Source organism: Dendrobates tinctorius, unplaced genomic scaffold (genome assembly GCF_039654945.1).
Source record: "Dendrobates tinctorius isolate UK_male_01 unplaced genomic scaffold, ASM3965494v1 ptg000028l, whole genome shotgun sequence".
Taxonomy (NCBI): domain Eukaryota; kingdom Metazoa; phylum Chordata; class Amphibia; order Anura; family Dendrobatidae; genus Dendrobates; species Dendrobates tinctorius.
The window spans coordinates 85,652,753-85,672,292 of record NW_027361696.1 but is presented as its reverse complement, the minus strand read 5'-3'; the positions used below and the strand labels follow the sequence as shown (position 1 = coordinate 85,672,292).

At 45.8% G+C, this 19,540-nt stretch overlaps 1 long non-coding RNA gene across 1 annotated transcript in view; it reads left to right on the top strand.

The window, feature by feature from the left end:
- LOC141085618 (uncharacterized) overlaps nucleotides 1–18,288 on the top strand; it is an 80,555-nt gene extending 62,267 nt beyond the window's left edge. The window contains exons 2-3 of the long non-coding RNA XR_012231337.1: nucleotides 17,392–17,463; nucleotides 17,756–18,288. This is a non-coding gene — a long non-coding RNA (uncharacterized lncRNA). The remainder of the gene's footprint in view (nucleotides 1–17,391; nucleotides 17,464–17,755) is intronic.
- Nucleotides 18,289–19,540: the final 1,252 nt, after the last annotated feature.

The window sequence follows — 19,540 nt, the reverse complement described above, 5'->3', positions numbered from 1 at the left end:
TAAATGAGTGTGATCGACAAAATTGAAGAAGTCGTTCAACACTTGTTTCCCGGCCTCTTTCCACCGTCTGAGAAAGAATGATGGGAACAGAACGATCACTAATGGATCACTAAGGGTGTGTGCACACGTTGCGGTTTTTGCTGCAGATCCACAGCAGATTTGGTCCTGCGGATCTGCAGCAGCTTCCATGTGGTTTACAGTACCATATAAACCTATGGAAAACCAAATCCGCGGAAAATTCAGCGCAGATTTGCTGCGGTTTATTTTCCGCAGTACGTTACTTCTTTTTTGCGGGACCGCAGCTGCAGTGTATGTTCCGGGACATACAAATCAATCAATCTCTCTCATCCGCACTGACAAACCGCACTAGAACCTGCATCAAATCCGCAGTGCACTTGCTAGGAATCTGCAGAAAAAATGCATGTGTTTTACCCTGCGGTTTCTGCCAAGAGATATGGATTCTCTGCAGAAAAAGCCGCAGACTAATCTGCAACGTGTGCACACGCCCTAACAGATCACCATACAGTATCATGTTATCAGCAGCACATCTACAGTTTACACCACATAGTCCTCCATATAATATAATCTGCCCCATAGTCCTCCATATAGTATAATACACTGCTCAGTCATCCATATAGTATAATACACTCCTCATAGACCTCCATATATTAAAATACACTACTCAGTCCTCCATATAGTATAATACACTCCTCATAGTTCTCCATATAGTATAATGCATAGCCATAGTTACCCATGTAGTACAATTCACTTCCCATAGCATAATGCACCCCATAGTTCTTCATATAATGTATTCCCCATAGTCCTCAATACACTATAATGCAGCCCACATATAGTATAATGTAGCCACCCCATAGAGCCTAATGCAGCCCCACCATACAATATATTGTAACCTCCATAGAATATAATGCAGCCCCCCTTATAGTCTAATGCAGCCACCCCTTAGAGAATAATGCAGCTCCCCCAGAGTATAATGCAGCCACTCCACAGAATATAATGTAACCCCCCATAGTATATACTGCAGCCCCACTCCCCATGTAGTATAATGCAGCCCCTCCATAGAATATATGGCAACCACCTCATAGGATATAATGCAGCCCCTTATATAGTATAATGTAGCCCCTCCATAGAATACAATGTAGCCCTCCTCATATAGTATAATGCAGCCCCCATCGAATATAATAAATATAATACAGCCCCCTCATAGAATATAATGTAGCCCCAAATAGAATATAATACAGCCCACCTCCCCATAGAATATAATGTAGCCCCCCGTATTATATAACACATCCTCCCCCTATAGAATATAATGTAAAATGTACCCCCCATGGTATATAACACAGCCGCATAGTATATAGCCCAGCACCACATGGTATACAGCCCAGCCCACCATGTTATACAGCCCAGCATGGTATACAGCCCACCATGGTATAATACAGCCCACCATGGTATAATACGCCCACCATGGTATACAGCGCAGAATGGTCTAATACAGCCCAGCATGGTCTAATACAGCCCAGCATGGTATGTAGCCCCCCAAAATGGTATAATACAGCCCAGCACGGTATAATACAGCCCAGCATGGTATATAGCCCCCACAGAATGGTATAATACAGCCCAGCATTGTATATAGCCCCCCAGAATGGTATAATACAGCCCAGCAAGATATACAGCCCAGCATGGTATATAGCCCCCCCAGAATGGTATAATACAGCCCAGCATGGTATAATACAGACCAGCATGGTATATAGCCCCCCCAGAATGGTATAATACAGCCCAGCATGGTATAATACAGCCCAGCATGGTATATAGCCCCCCCAGAATGGTATAATACAGCCCAGCATGGTATAATACAGCCCAGCATGGTATATAGCACCCCCCAGAATGGTATAATACAACCCAGCAAGGTATAATACAGCCCAGCATGGTATATAGCCCCCCCAGAATGGTATAATACAGCCCAGTATGGTATAATACGGCCCAGCATGGTATATAGCCCCCCCAGCATGGTATGATACAGCCGAGCATGGTATATAGCCCCCCAAGAATGGTGTAATACAGCCCAGCATGGTATATAGCCCCCCCAGCATGGTATGATACAGCCGAGCATGGTATATAGTCCCCCCAGAGTGGCCCCACAGTCCAGTACTCACACTGATTTAAGAAAAAAAAAAAAAACTCACCTTCTCCTCATGCCTGCGCTGCTCCCGGCTCCTGTCTCCTCCACTGCCTGGCACACAGTGAGTGAGCGATGACGTCATCGCGCCCCCGCTGTGTCAGAGGCAGAGCGGGGAATGATGGGAGAGGGAGCATCAGCTGACCCTCTCTCCTCCATCACTGCCTCCTTCAATGCAGCAGTGGCGGGAGTCGGCGCTGGGGGCAGGCGGGCCCCTCTGCCTCACAGGGGCCCCATAGCGGCTGTGTGATGTGCCGCTGGCTGGGGGCCCCAGGAGGAGCGGGGGCCCTAGGCAGCTGCCTGGCCTTCCTGTCCCTAAGGCTGGTTTCACATTTGCGTTTTTTAGCGCTGGAAAAAAACGCACACCTGCGCATGCGTTTTTTCCCCTATATTTAACATGGGTGCGCATACCTGCGCGCTGGTAAGCGCATGTATGCGATTTTCATGCGCTGCGTTTTTTTGGGGTGTGCGTTGGGATTTTCCAGACGCAGCATGTTGCATTTTTTGGCCCTGCAAAAAAGCGCATGCGCACATATGCGCACGTTTTGCGCTAAAAATGGCCATTATAGCCTATGGATGCGCATATGTGCGCACTGGCATGCTCATGTATGCGTTTTTTTGCATATGCGTTTTTTTTTTAAACCATGGAATTTAGGGGTTTGGGTTAGAGTTAGGGTTAGTTAAGGGGGTTTAGGGTTAGGGTTATGGTCAGGGTCAGGGTTAGGGTTGGGGTTTGGGTCAGGGTTAGGGTTAAGTATGGTTTTGTTAAGGATTTGGGTCATGGTTAGGGTCAGGATTAGGGTTAAGTATGGTTTTGTTAAGGGTTAGGGTCAGGGTTAGGGTTAGGGTTAGGGTCAGGGTTAGGGTTAGGGTTAGGGTTAGGGTCAGGGTTAGGGTCAGGATTAGGGTTAAGTATGGTTTTGTTAAGGATTAGGGTCATGGTTAGGGTCAGGATTAGGGTTAAGTATGGTTTTGTTAAGGGTTAGGGTCAGGGTTAGGGTTAGGGTTAGGGTTAGGGTCAGGGTTAGGGTCAGGATTAGGGTTAAGTATGGTTTGGTTAAGGGTTAGGGTCAGGGTCAGGGTTAGGGTTAGGGTTAGGGTTAGGGTCAGGGTTAGGGTTAAGTATGGTTTTGTTAAGGGTTAGGGTCAGGGTTAGGGTTAGGGTTAGGGTTAGGGTCAGGGTTAGGGTTAGGGTTAGGGTTAGTTAGGGTTTAGGGTTTGGGTTAGGGTTAAGTATGATTTGGTTAAGGGTTAGGGTCAGGGTTAGGGTTAGGGTTAGGGTCAGGGTTAGGGTTAGGGTTAGGGTCAGGGTTAGGGTTAGTAAAGTCATGGTTTGGGTAGTGTGAGGGGCCACCTAAAAATGTTGGAAAAAAACGCAAACGCGGTAAAAACGCGCTAAAAACGCATACAAACGCATAAAAACGCTGCGTTTTTTTCATGCATGCTCATAAAAATGCTTGAAAAAAACGCAGCAGTTGTATGCTTATGTATGCGTTTTTTCAATGCGTTTTTTTGCGGGAAAAACGCGCTGCAAAAAAAAGCAAGTGTGAAACTAGCCTAACGCCGGCCCTGCACATGAGTGCTCGGCCAAGCTGAGCATTCCTGTGTATGCAGGAGTTGGAAGAGATAGCTATTGTTCGGCTGACAGAGTATGTGCAGCATGGGGGTCCTTACTGTTCATAGAAATTCTGAGAGTCTGACATCCCTGCCTACACAGAGAGATGAACATCCGCTTCCCCCACCCCATATATAAAAAACTAGTCTCTCGGTGTTGGAGAGGAAACAAGACATTTAGGGTGTGTGCACACATAAGCATTTTTTTGCATTTTTACCGGCAAAAACTCTTAAAAAACGCTTACAAGAAGAATCCCATTCATTTTAAAGAATTCTGCACTTTTTTTGCATATTGATGCGTTTTTTTTCTGCAAAAAAAACAGCATCACGGTAAAAAATGCAGCATGCTCATTAATTTCGCTGAAAAATCCGCATTTCTAACTATTTTCTATGAGACTGGGGACGCTCCGGAAAAAACACATAAAAAACACGCAAAAATCGCACAAAAAAAGTGCGGAAAACGCACGGAAAAAAAGCGCAATTTCTGGGAAGGAGTCCAGTTTTCAGTCAGGAATTTTCTGCATACGTGGGTACATAGCCTTAGGCTTTCACTACTAAGAGTTTGTACATTCTGACCGACTGGCAGCGCAATACAACTGCCGATCAGTAAACCTTCTATTAGTCTCATCTTGTGAGGTAGATCCTCTAAGCCCCAGGTTCGTGTGGTCACATGCAGGGGTGGAATTTGCGGGGTTCTCTCCAGTTCGGGGGAACCCAGTGTTCAAATTACATACAGTTCCCCTAACCTGCAAGAAGCAAGTGCCCCAATTTAGTTCCCTGGCCTGCAGTTTTCAACTGATTGGATACATTTGGGGGCTAGCATGGAGACAGATGGGGCCAGGATGGAGATATATGGGGGCTGAATGGAGACATATGGGGACCAGGATGGAGATGTGAGAGAGGGACAGGGCCGTAGTCGTGGCTGAGACTAATGGCTCTTGCGCACCCTGGTCTTCCGTCACATACAAAGAACGTCCTTTAATCAGTGTACTTGCCTCTTTGCTCTCTGCACCATCAGGGTCGCCTCTGATTTGCTGCAGACCCCTTCCATACGATTGCGCACAAACAGAGACACAGTCCAGTTGCAACTTAAAACGTAGAGCTTTACTTTTCCTTTTTCACAGCACATCCTTGTCAGATACAACATCAGCATAGGGTTCCATACAGTCCACATTCTCCACTTTCCCTGCACTTCTTCCTACGGCCTTCAGTACGTGCCCGGGTTGTACCGTCTCTTGCGGTAACGCAGCATCCTCCTTATTCAGACTTACTATACTTAGGAGTTCCCTCGTTCGTTTCGCCCCGGATATGAGGGCATCAGCCCAAGCAGTAAACTGCCACATTATAGAGTCACCTACATCTACATACTGATATGACTTTAGCTGTAGTCTGTGTTCCACCACTCCTGTCTCACTGCTGCTAAGTCTGTACTTCTGGCCCAGTTGGCCCTGAAGGGTGGGGTTCCTTGACTTCTAACATTGCGGAGCTGTTCGCCCTATATAGGCTTCACGGCTCTACTCCCTCGGATCAGGAAGACCCTCTATTTTACACACTGTAGCTCCTCCTAAAATTAGCCTGTACTTATCTTTAGACTAAGTATACTACAGTGCACTAATATGTCCCTATGTAGTGGACTACCTAATTATTATTATTTATTTATAAAGCACCATTGGTTCCATGGTGCTGTACATGAGAAGGGGATACATACAAATTACAGATAACAAACTAACAATCACAGACTGATATAGAGGGGAGAGAGGACCCTGCCCTAATGTACTACGCTCTCCTTATGTTAAACTTATGTACATAACAATACAATCCACAATATTATATAACATTCAAATAGCAGCAAACGGTTGGAAAACACTATATACATATCAACATGAAATCACATTTAACCAGGACGTGCTTAAAGGGGTAGGGGTGTATCTTTGTAACACTTTACAGAGACATAAGACTGCCTGGATGGAGGCATAAGGGGGCCAGCATAGAGGCATGTTGAGGTCAGAATGGAGACATACGAGGGATAGGATGGAGATACAGTGGCATTTAAAAGTTTGGGCACCCCTGGTCAAAATTACTGTTATTGTGACCAGTTAAGCAAGTTGAAGATGGAATGATCTCTAAAAGGGCTAAAGTTAAAGATGACACATTTTCTCTGTATTTTAGGCCAAAAAAATTATATATTGTCATTTTTTACATTTTAAAAATTACAATAAGGAAAATAGGCCAATGCAAAAGTTTGGGCACTCTGCATAGTTAGTACCTAGTAGCACTCCCTTTTAAAATATCATAACTTGTAAATGCTTTTAGTAGCCAGCCAAGAGTCTTTCAATTCGTCTTGCAATGCACTGCTATTTTGAGAACTATCCACAGATTTTCAATGATGATCGAATCGGGGGACTGTGAGGGCCATTGAAAAACCTCTAGCTATCGCCTTTTGAGGTAGTCTATTGTGGATTTTGATGTGTGTGATCATTATCCATTTGTAGAAGCCATCCTGTTTTCAAATTCAGCTTTTTTACACATGGTGTTATGTTTACATCAAGAATTTGTTGAAATTTCATTGACTCCATTCTTCCCTCTACCTGTGAAATGTTCCCTGTGCCATTGTCTGCAACACAGCTCCAAAGCATGAGTGATCCATCCCCATGCTTAATGGTTGGAGAGATGTTCTTTTCCTGAAATTCTATGCAATTTTTTCTCTGCACATACCTTTGATCATTGCGACCAAAGAGTTTTATTTTAACTTCAACGATTCACAGGACTTGTTTCTAAAATGCATTGGGCTTGTTTAGATGTTCTTTTGCATACCTCTGATGCTAAATTTTATGCTGAGGGTGCAGGAGAGGTTTTCTTCTGATGACTCTTCCATGAAGGCCATATTTGATAAGGTGTCTCTGAACAGTAGAACAATTACCACAACTCCAGAATCTGCTAAATCTTTCTGAAGGTCTTTTGCAGTCAAGTGGGGGTTCTGATATGCCTTTCTAGCAATCCTACAAGCAGCTCTCTCTGAAATTTTGCTTGACCATCCAGACCTTATCTTGACATCCACTGTTCCTGTAAATTGCTATTTCTAAATTACATATTGAACTGAGGAAAGGACAACTTGAAAACGCTTTGCTATCTTCTTATAGCCATCTCCTGCTTTGTGGGCCTCCACCATTTTCATTTTCAGAGTGCTAGGCAGCTGCTTAAAAGAACCCATGGTGGCTGTTTTTTCGCACAAGGTTAGAGGAGGCTATGTGTTTCTAAACCTGTGGAATCTGCATCAGCTGGCCTTTCCTAACATTGAGGGTGAACAAGCCATATCCCTTACAGGCTAATTAAGGTCTGAAACCTTGGTCAAAGTTATCTGAGCACACAAATCTCCAAAGGTGCCCAAACTTTAGCATCGGACCATTTTTCTTTTTGTAATTTTTAAAATGTGAAAAAATGACAATGTGTATTACTTTTTAGCCTAAAATACAAAACAAATATGTCATCTTTAACTTTAGGCCTTTTAGAGATCATTTTATCTTCAACTTGCTTAACTGTTCACAATAACAGTAATTTTGACCATGGGTGCCTAAACTTTAGCATGCCACTGTATATGGGGGACCAAGATGGAGACATAAGTGACAAGGATGGAGACATGTGGGGGTCTGAATGGAGACATATAAGGGCTAGGATGGAGACATGTAGGGGTCAGGATGAAGGACATATGAGGACAAGGATAGGAGAAATAAGGGCCCAAGATGTGGAAAATTATTACATAAACGAGACAGGATGGAGACATACAGGGGCCAGGATGAAGCACTTATGGGGACAAGGTAAGGGGAAATAAGGGCCCAGGATGGAGTACATTATTACAAGAAGTGGCCAGGAAGGGGGACTGTCATGATCCCAGTGCAGGTTTTTGAGCTGCACGTCAGGGGTTAATGTCTGGAGCTCAGTGCAAGTTTTGACCTGCACACCTGGGGTTAATGATTGTGGCCTCTTTTTGGTTCTGGGAGAGCTTCTTAAACCCCTGGGAAGCTCCAATCCCTGCCAGCTATACTTTTGCCTTTGGCCGAGTGTGCTGACCTCTGTGTGCCTGTGCCTGTTCGTTGTTATAGCTTGTGTATATGGTTCTGACCTGGTTTTGTTTCCCGTTGTGAGTTTGCCTGTTGATTCTGTACTGCACTACCCTCTCTGTGTATGACTCATTGCCTGTGATCTGACTACTCTCTGCTCGCCCCTCTTGTACCTTGCAGCTATCTCTGTGTATGACTCATTGGCTACGTCCTGACTATCCTCCCTGTCTATGCCCCTTGGTAACTTTGTCTCGCAGTGACCCTGCTAGGAGTTATCTTGCAGCTCCTAGCTCTCTGGAGTTTAGGCCACGCCCCTAGCAGTCACGTGCTTCAGGTCCTGCTGTTCTGAAGTACGCATCTACTCATCTGCGGCCCGCTCCACAGGTATCTTTGAGCACAGTTCGCTTTACTCAGGACACGCGCACTGGCTCAGTGAGCAAGTTCAGTGCGGTGTTCCTGACAGGGACATTATTACAGGAAGAGGTCAAGATGGGGGGCATTATTACAGGAAGGGGTCAGAATAGGAGACATTATTACTGTTGATGCTAATTAACCCCTTAACGTCTATTGACGTGCACAATCCATCATGGCCGGGTTTAATTTACCACACCATAATGGACTGTGCATGTCATTCATTCACGCAGTGACAGTTCAGTGCCAACAGCTGTGTATGACAGCTGACAGGCACGGGATGAGGTGCAGGGACCCTTGCAGTCGGTCCCCGCACCCAGAGCACTGTGATTGGTCAGTCAATCTGACTGACGAAACAGCACGATCAGGCAGGAGATGCTGAAATTTCAGCATCTCCTGCCCGATCAGTGCAGGTGCTCAGCGCTGCAGTGGCTGAGCATCTTGCACTGTCTGTCAGCCAGGAGCGGCGTCGGGGTCGGGCGCTCCCTCTGCCTCTGATCGGCATCCCCATGATGTAATTGCGGGGCCCAATCTGTGCCATGATAACCCTGGGGTTGTCATGACAACCTCTGGGTCATCCAGGTATGGAAAGCCGCTGAGACCAGCTTTCTCCATAGGTATAATACATTGCAATGCTGGAGCATTGCAATGTATTATACCTGCAACAAAAGTGAAAGTTCCATAAAGGGACTAGGTTAAAAAAAAAACATTTTTTTTAAAAAATATGTAAAAAAAAATTATTAAAAAATAATAAAATAATTCCTCTAAAAAATACACATTTTTATGTAAAAAAATAAAATAAAGTAAAAAATACACATGTTTGGTATTGCCGCGTCCGTAAAAATCCCATCTATAAAAGTGTCACCCTAGTTAACCCCTTCAGTGAATGCTGTAAAAAAACACAAAAAGTAGCAAATTATACTTTTTTATTATACCGCTTGGAAAAAGTGCAATAAGGCTAGTTTCACACTAGAGTTTTTGCCCGCAGCACACACCGCCCTCTGACACGCCCCCTCCAGTCATCTCCGCCTAGTATCGCACATCACTGCATGCGATCTGCACACCCTATCTTTAGCATAGGGTGCGCAGACGGTGCACTGGCCGTGCGCTAGTAGGATTTTGCGTGCGCTGCGCCCTTTTGACGATGCGGCGACGTGCGCCGAACGCACCATGTTGCATTTTGGTGTGCTCGGAGCACCATCAAAAGGGCACAGCGCACGAAAAATCCTACTAGCGCACGGTCTGCACACCCTATGCTAAAGATAGGGTGTGCAGATCGCATGCAGCGATGTGCGATACTAGGCGGAGACGACCGGAGGGGGCGGGGCTTAGACCATGCACCCGCCATGTTAAACACAGGGGCGCATGGCGCATGCGCATGGACGCGCACGATGCACTGCGCTAAAAAATGCTAATGTGAAACCAGCCTAACAAAAAAGAAATTTTTGTTCCAAAATTGTGCTGCTGTAAAGTAGACATGTGGGAAATGTTATTTAGTAACTATTTTGTGTGACATATCTCTCTAATTTAAGGGCATAAAAATTAAAAGTTTGAAAATTGCAAAATTTTAAAAATTGTCGCCATATTTCCGTTTTTTTTTCATAAATAAACGCAAGTCATATCGAAGAAATTTTACCACTAACATGAAATACAATATGTCATGAAAAAAAACAATCTCAGAATCAGCGGGATCTGTTGAAGCGTTCCAGAGTTATAAGCACATAAAGTGACAGTGGTCCGATTTCAAAATTAAGGCCTGGTCATTAGCCTACAAAATGGCTTGGTCCTTAAGGGGTTAAGGGCTAATCATTACTGATGTGATGTATTTTAGTTTTGCAGATACTGTTTTCAAAGAGGAGGGTCCTGTTACTGTGCAGGACAGCACTATGTCACTTTTTTACGTCATCTGGTGAAGTGTTTAATTTGGGGAAAAGATGGGAATGTGCTGTAGATTTGATCAGCTATAGATGATAAGTGAAGTGAAGATAAATCAATACAACTACATTGATAAGTCTGTGTTGTAAGGTAGCGCTCACTGAGTGTATTGGGGGACACTCACTTGGCTGCAGAAAAACCAGATCCAACACAGGCTTTTCCACAAAAAACGTCCATACGGTTTATTATACACGGCATAAACCATATGAAGAAACGATCACAGTCTTACAGCAGACCAAATGAATATTCACAATGGAGCTCCGCTCCCTTAGCCCTGTGTTCACACAGGCAGTGCTTTGTCCAGCAATCAGGCTCTACAGTCTCTCGGTTAATTCCCCCTGTCCGGGGTTACCTCTTAGCTGCTTCTCAGTCCTGATGTCCCTTCCCTCCTGGGGACTGTCCAGTACTCATAGGCTATTACACACAGGCCACACACGGTCAGCGGCGTCCACATGTGCGCTTCAGGAAGGCAGCACACCTTCTAGCACGTCAGCCTTCCAGGACCTTCCACACGGACCAATCAGATCCAGGTATTCACTCATATGACCTACCCTGGTCACCTTATATGGTCCGTAGCCACACCCACAGCATCACATGGCTATGATCTCATTGCAGGTCCTTCAGATTCACAACCACATACATAGGCTTTACTTCAGATACATGCCCCTGGGTGGGTTTGTAGGTGACTGGTTCCACCCGTCTCACCAGCCACCTGGAAGCTCTCCCTGACACACTGTAACAAAAACCTCAGCAGTACCTCTGCTGATTAACACATGTTCAAGCTTCCATCCCAGGGCCACCCACTCTGGGATACATAACGGTCAATTACCATCCTATCTCCATTACCACAACGGATATGCCTGTGTGCATAACCCATACAGTGCTCCCTAGCTGTCACAGCGGTCACTGCACCACATACCTCCCCCCTCTGTTCAAACTTGTGGGGTTGAACACATGATATCACCCAGGGGTCTCAGGACCGGGCACCCATGTCACCTTGCCCTACAAGTCAAGAGGCCCGTCTCAGTCTGTTTTGGGCGTCATATGGCATCTTTTTTACCTTAGGCCTCCCCCTCCCCCAGCGGTCAGTATATCGGCCTTGGGCTTCGGTCTTCCAGTCAAAGTCCATCTGCGTCACCAGACACTTTTTAGTCTCCACATTTTCCTTGTCTGCTCCATGCCCCAACTTTTCTCTCCACGGCTGGCTCTCCCGGCTGGTGCAGTCATAAGTATTACTTAGAGTCGAGCTCCCTGTCTGGTCTGACCCATTTAGTACATGTAACGTCCGTCTGCAAGTCTGGGCTGCAGTAAGACAGCACCCCGAGCAACCCCGATACCCTTTACCCCTATACAGGGATCTGGATTTACAGCAGAGCCCAGGAGGTAGCTGTCTGAATATGAGCAGCGGCCAGAGCAGGACGGTCGCCAGAGAGGGGTTAAAAAACGGGACCAAAAGCGTAGTCGGGAATCCGAGTCTAAACCAGGCGGACAGCAGAAGTACAAAAACGGCAGGCAATAGCAGAGTCAAATTCAGGCCAAGGTCAGAGTCATAAACCAGGGGGACGGCAGAGGTACAGAATCGTTAGGCAGGAGCAGAGTCAGAATATCCAGGCCAAGGTCACAAACCAGGAGAATAGCAGAAGTACAGAATCGTCAGGCAATAGAGGGGTCAGAAATCCAGGCTGAGGTCAGAGTCAAACAATAGTCAATCACACAGTTGCACATAGGGGAACCAAGAATATATCCGGCGGCCGGCAAGACCAGACCCAAAGTATTTGAGGGATCAGGTCATCCCTCACAGGCTCCCGGACTGCTGATGTCATCCGGACCGCCCCCAGGACCAGGTCGGATGGTGATGCACCAGCCCCTTCATGACTGACCGAGGAGCGGAGCCTGCATCCAGCGGATGCCTGAGCAAGAGCCTCATCTCTATTGCCGCCATTACTCGGGGGTGAAGCACAGCGCCTCCCAGTGACCGAGGCAGGAACAGCAGGCCGTGAGTCAGCCGGTGATGGGACAGTCCGGCGCCTCCTAGTGGCCGAGGCCGGGATAGCAGACCCTGAGTTAGATCGTGATGTGACAGTCCGGTGCCTCCTAGTGGCCAAGGCCGAGACAGCAGGTCCTGAGTCTGACGGCGACGTGACAGTACATCAAAGGAGCTACTGTCAAGGTCTCTCAGTCTCATACTGTGAGAACTGCCATTTGTAGATTTGCGACGTTCACGTCTTGCTGAAGGTTTTTGGCCACCTGCCATCTCATTAATTGGGGTGTATCTTCTGGTCCTTATACCCCGGCATGCAGGCTGTCGCCATCTGATGTTCCGCATCTCTTTTTTTTTAACCTGCAGTCAGAGCAGTTGAGACTGGACTATCTCCTGCAGGTATGTCACACGGTATTCCAGGAGCATCCGGAAGTTCCTTAGGCTTTCCATGGAGCCAACCACAATGATAGGGACCATACCATCTTCACCGGATACCTGGACTTCATCATCAGGAAGGACCCTCACCCTCGCCACACCGGAGATATCCACAAGATCTTGCATCACTTTACCGAGCCTTCCAACGACTCTCTCCACCAGATATTTGGGTAAGGGAATTATATCTTCCCCCAAGCCCAGCAGATTCTTAGCTTCCCTTGTCAGCTCTAGACGTCGAGCAGCTTTCATATTACTCCACCTGAGCCTCTGTTTTGCGTGGAGACATTGCAGATGCATATCTGCCAGGACAGCTACCCGCTTTGCTGTGTCTTCCCTTTTTGATAGTACCACCAACTGCCGAGTCTCTGGTGCCCAGTGCACCTTACACGCTTTGACAGCCTTTTTATAAGCCTCATGCACACCTTCATCGGTACAGGCTTCTTGCACGTCTTCGGGTACGTCAATCACGCACTTGAAGGTCGTGGACTTGCTCTTTTCCTGGACAGAAGGCTCTGGATTTACCATGGACACTTCCCTCAATACAGTTGTCCCGACCGGGGGAATATCTTGTTCAGCTTTCCGCTCCAAATCTTCAGGAGATTTTACCTCTTTGAGACTCCTTGCCAAGATGGGTACTGGCAGTTCCGTCTTGTCATCACTCAGGCCCAGCCGCTGTAAGTCTTCGTCCACCAACTTCTTCTCCCGCAGAAGACCTCTTACAGTTTCTTTGAGCACTTCCACATCTTCTCTGAGGGTCTTATTCATACTTTGCCACATTGACAGGTGACCTCTGAGCTTCAAGACTTCCTTCTCCAGCTCATCCACTCTGTGCTCGGCCGTTTGTCTCAGGGCCTTGACTGCCGAGAGTTCGGACTCTAGGTGGAGCAGCCGCTCCAACTGCGTGGAGTTGGCAACTTCCATACTCGCCACCTTTAAAGATTCCTTCGCCAGCTGTTGACAGATCTCTTGGCGCTCTCTCTCCGAGTTTCGTATGTGCGCTTCTACTTGGTTAAAACTGTCAACTCGCTCTTTCCACATGCACACTTCCATGGTCAGGTTGTCAACTTGACCCTCTAGCTGTCGGGTGATAGCGGTCAAATTGGAGTCACCACTCACCCTGTCATCCAGGACCAGCAAGCCCCCATTCACACAGGTGTCGGACCCCTTTTCTGGAGGTACCCCGTTTCCCACGGTCACGTTTGGTCACCCCAGCCAAATCCCCGAGTTGGTCAGACCCACACTTTCTCTCGGTCACCCAAAGCTCTGGACTATCGACCTTAGGTGGTGCTACATCCTCGTTTGAGCCACCCCACACGTCATCAACTTCCCATGCATCTTCAAGCAAGACAAAGTCTCGGCCCCTCTCAAAGGGATACACTAAGTTTGGTGGTATACTGCCACCTTGGCACTCAACCCTTTTGGTCCCCTAAATCATTACTCTGTCCACAGTATAGTCCACAGAGACCCCATGGTGGCAGCGAACCTTGACCTTTTTCTCGGTCAGAGAGAAAACGAGAGGAGTTCCTTTCAGAGTCACCTGACTCTTTGAGTCCAGCTGTCCAGAGACTCCTTCAAGGTGTAGCATCACGATACACACCTGCGGCCCATCATCATCCGGAAAGAATGTGCTGCACTCAGAAAAAGTCAGACACAATCACCGCTGTTCCTCAGACTTGTCCACTGAGGTAACCAGTGCTGCCCCTTTTGAAAACTCCGCCCTTTTTGGACGACTATCCCCTTTTTGGACTTCACCTCCCCCTGGGACGTCACTCCTTTTTGGTTTCCCAACCCGATTTGGGTCACCGGCCCCTTTCGGGATTTCCCCATGTCCCTTCTACAGGCCTTCTTAGACCAAAGTTCACACTATACAGTTTTACTGGCCCTTTAAGCACGACACCACGCCAGCTCCTACTGGCACTGCTACAGCTCCTGCTGTCCTGTCTTTGTGGACTCGGCGATCCACAGAAATCTTCGTAACCCCGCCGAGTTACAGCAAGCCGCTTGTCACCTTCGTGATCCCACTGAGCCACCAAAGCTGACTTGAGAGGGAGAGAAAAGAAACACAACACAAAACACACGTGGTCTGTCTGTGTGCTATTCAGGATGTCTGTCTCCTCATGAGACAGTCCAACACTCACACCTCACCAGGTCCAAGGTTGCAGCACATGCTCCAGGGATCCGATTCTTCTCCCAGAATTTCCCAACACTGAACCTCCAGGACCTGGCACCCTGAACCATTCAGGTAAACAGTCTTTCTCACTGACCCCGGTCAGTACAACACGGACACCTGTCCGTCACCTGCTTGTGTCGGCCACACAGGTATCCAGATGCCTCTTCTCCTCAGAGGTATCCCACAAATTATCAACAGTCTCTTTCTCTGACCTCGTCAGCATAACTCACGGTTTTCACGACCGTTTGCTCCCCTGGCTCAGAGTCGCCAGCATGGCAACATATGCTTCTTGGAACCCTTGCGATTAGCAACCGAGATTTGCAGACCTCGTCCGTTGCCCCTAGCAACAAGGCTACAACAGTGCACTTAGCATTCTCCACCAATTGTAAGGTAGCACTGAGTGTATTGGGGGACACTCACTTAGCTGCAGAAAAACCAGATCCGGCACAGGCTTTTCCACAAAAAACGTCCATACGGTTTATTATACACGGCATAATCCATAGCTGCATGAAGAAACAATCACAGTCTTACAGCAGACCAAATGAATATTCACAATGGAGCTCCGCTCCCTTAGCCCTGTGTTCACACAGGCAGTGCCTTGTCCAGCAATCAGGCTCTACAGTCTCTCGGTTAATTCCCCCTGTCCGGCGTTACCTTTCAGCTGCTTCTTAGTCCTGACGTCCCTTCCCTCCTGGGGGCTGTCCAGTACTCACAGGCTATTACACACAGGCCACACACGGTCAGCGGCGTCCATATGTGTGCTTCAGGAAGGCAGCACACCTTGTAGCACGTCAGCCTTCCAGGACCTTCCACACGGACCAATCAGATCCAGGTATTCACTCATATGACCTACCCTGGTCACCTTATATGGTCCGTAGCCACACCCACAGCATCACATGGCTATGACCTCATTGCAGGTCCTTCAGATTCACAACCACACACATAGGCTTTACTTCAGATACACGCCTCTGGGTGGGTTTGTAGGTGACTGGTTCCACCCATCTCACCAGCCACCTGGAAGCTCTCCCTGACACACTGTAACAAAAACCTCAGCAGTACCTCTACTGATTAACACATGTACAATCTTCCATCCCAGGGCCACCCACCCTGGGATACATAACGGTCATTTACCACCCTATCTCCATTACCACAACGGATATGCCTGTGTGCATGACCCATTCAGCGCCCCCTAGCTGTCACAGTGGTCACTGCACCACAGTGTGTTACCTAACACTTACATTATACACTATATTATATATACAGAGCTCCTGTGTAAAATGTCACTGGTGATCCCTGTATTACCTGTACACTATACATACCTAGTCTTTCCCATAGTGAATTTACCAAATGGCTACAATGAAACAAAAAGTGAAAAATTTAAAGGGGTCTGAATATTTTCCTTACCCACTGTAAATCGGCCATGGAAGAGAACGTCTGATGCAAATGATACTTTATATAATGATATTATAAAAAGCTGCCCACATGTCATACAGTAGTGTGTGGTGTCACCAGATCTGATTTTACCATCACGGTATCCTCTTTTTTTCATGCTGTTCTTGGTATTTACAGATCATTGTCAACCAGTGATGATAATGTATATGACTCCATCCATCTACATGCTAAACCGTACTAAGAAGTTTAATCGTACTCATATGAATTGCTTCTAATTAAATTCGTATGGCGCCTCCTTGAGGTTTTCTGTCACTTTGTCACAACACCTGTCCAGGACGTCACATGCAGTCAACTATCTTCCAGAGCGCCCTTACCCATACGCTGTCGTTGAGCATATGTGACAGATTTTGCTGTGATCGAGTTCCATCCACTATTGTGACTGACAAGTGTAACAACATATGGTTTTCCAGTATGCAGAAAACGACCACAATAGATTTCCTTACACTGTTGTATGGGAAAGAATATATTGTATCAATGCTTAGAAATCTCCCAAATATTGCTGTATTGATTACTGCGCAACCCTCTGATGTCACCATGTTTATTTCAATGTACCAAACTTAAATGATGATCACTGTTAAAGGGATTGTCCCTATTCAAACATCGCTCCAAAGGTTCAACACAGCAAAAAAAGCCTTGAGCTAGTAGTCACTTTTATGGGGTCCAGCGCTGCCCCTCACCATTGCTTTGGTGATTGTGCAGAGACTGCAGCTGTGACGTCAACAGCACTGCAGCCAATTATTGAGCTCATCAGCCTTATCCTTGTAGATAACAAAAGCAGCTGCACTGACTGCAACGCTGTCGACTTGTAGTCACCACTGCTGTCTGTACACAATGATCCTACTAAATCCCAGGAGGGTAAATGGCAGCTCAGTTTTATTTTGTTTGTGTTTTGCCTCCTTTAAAATTTGGCACAATAAGTTTTGAAAGGTAACATCACCTTTAAAGAGGACCTTGTGAAAAGTGGCCAGTTTTTGCTTTTATTTTATTCCTGCTGCTCCCCTGAGTATTCCTTTTATGTTTTTGTTTTTGTAAATTTGCCTTACTGCTTTAGAGGTATGTACCTTTTATTTTTTATGCTAATTTTTTAATTGGAGGTTTTTGCTAATATTATTAATATTACACCTTCTACATATTGGGATAGGATCTTGGAGCGGGGAAAACCCTTTTTGACATCTTTACCTGTGTGGATTGGACCGGTTGTTACCAACATCTGGTAAGAATTTCATGTCAATAGCACTTTTAGAAATATATTTACTTAAAAAATTGGTGACATGTTCAATACTTATTTCACCCTCTGTATATACTCATACAATAAAAATTGCCCTGTCCAGCACAATTGTATCAGTGCAAAAATATCATCTTTAGTCATTGGGTATTTATAGCAATTACATTTTCTACCATAATTGCATAGAAAAAAGATACGGTTAATGCTGGGTGGCGCTCAGCTTTCTGATTCACCTGTACATGACTAATCAATTAAATTTTGTAATTATTTTTACATCTAGGAGTTAAGAACTACAACAGGTGCAGCACAGCACCACCATACAGAATATTCCCCTTTTGCTTACGTGGATTTCCTCGAGGTCCTGCCCGTTTCCTCCCACCCTCCAACAAATATACTAAAAGCCCCCTATACATATTAGATAGCTATTGGCTGAACGATTGTTCGGCAATCAGTTTTCTTTCCGAATACACAGGAACGTTCAGCTAGGGCGACCGCCCCTTTGTTCTCTATGAGAGAGCCTCTGCCAGACTTCTCTGACTGCGACTTATCTCCTCACCGAACAAAAGGATCAACTATTGAAATTTCAACTGCCGGACCCTCCTCTTCCACAACATCTTCAAGAAAGAGTCAACACGCCCCCATACATATAAGACTATCAGATGATCTCACCGATATTGGCATATTAATAAGCAGAGCTGCAGCTGGGCTTCCAGTCACCCTTACTGCTGCTTATAGAGATAAACCATTGTCTTAATTTTAGTTTGAGAAATCAATAGTACTCAATGAATATAAGCAACCTTGTAATATATCTTATCAGAGAAATCTGCTTATTTCACTTCCTAGGCTGATGGTTAACTCTTAACTCATGGGTAAATTTAGAAAATCTGTCTTCAGTGGAGACAGAATATCCCATTACTGAGATAGAAGATGATTGTTGGTGCTTATAAAGTTCTATGGAGAGTGGAGAAGGATTAAATACACAGACATTCTGCTGCAAATTCTCCTGAAGCGACAGTTACAGTTCTCCATAGAACTTTATGAGCACCAACTGTCATGTCCTTTTGGGAGGTTCCTGCTTTAATGTCCTTTGCTGTGTGGGAATAAGGGCATGAATTAAGTACAGTCATAGATAGACCATTATTTTTAATCTTTAAAGATTCTATAATTACAGGGTCTGTACCACAGGACTGGCGTATAGCAAATGTGGTGCCAATATTCAAAAAAGGGACAAAAACTGAACTTGGAAATTATAGGCCAGTGAGCTTGACCTCTACTGTGGGTAAATCCTGGAGGGTTTTCTAAGAGATGCTATACTGGAGTATATGAAGAAGAATAACCTCATGACCCAATATCAACATGGGTTTATGAGGGACCGTTCCTGTCAGACTAATCTGATGAGCTTTTATGAAGAGGTAAGTTCCAGACTGGACCAAGGAAATGCAGTGGATGTGGTGTACATGGACTTTCAAAAGCTTTTGATACAGTGCCACACAAAACGTTGATACATAAAATGAGAACAATGGGGATAGGGGAAAATATGTGTGAGTGGGTTACGAGCTGGCTCAAGGATAGGAAACAAAGGGTGGTTATTAATGGAGCACACTCAGACTGGGTCACGGTTAGCAGTGGGGTACCATAGGGGTCAGTATTGGGCCCGCTTCTTTTTAACATATTTATTAATGACCTTGTAGGGGGCATAGAGAGTAGAATTTCAATATTTGCAGATGACACTAAACTCTGCAGGGTAATCAATACAGAGGAGGACAATTTTATATTACAGGAGGATTTATGTAAACTAGAAGCTTGAGCTGACAAATGGCAAATGAGCTTTAATGGGGATAAATGTAAGGTGATGCACTTGGGTAGAACAAACAAGATGTATAATTATGTGCTTAATTGTAAAACACTGGGCAAAACTGTCACTGAAAAAGACCTGGGTGTATGGGTGGACGACAAACTCACATTTAGTGGCCAGTGTCAGACAGCTGCTGCAAAGGCAAATAAAATTATGGGATGCATTAAAAGAGGCATAGATGCTCATGAGGAGAACATAATTTTACCTCTA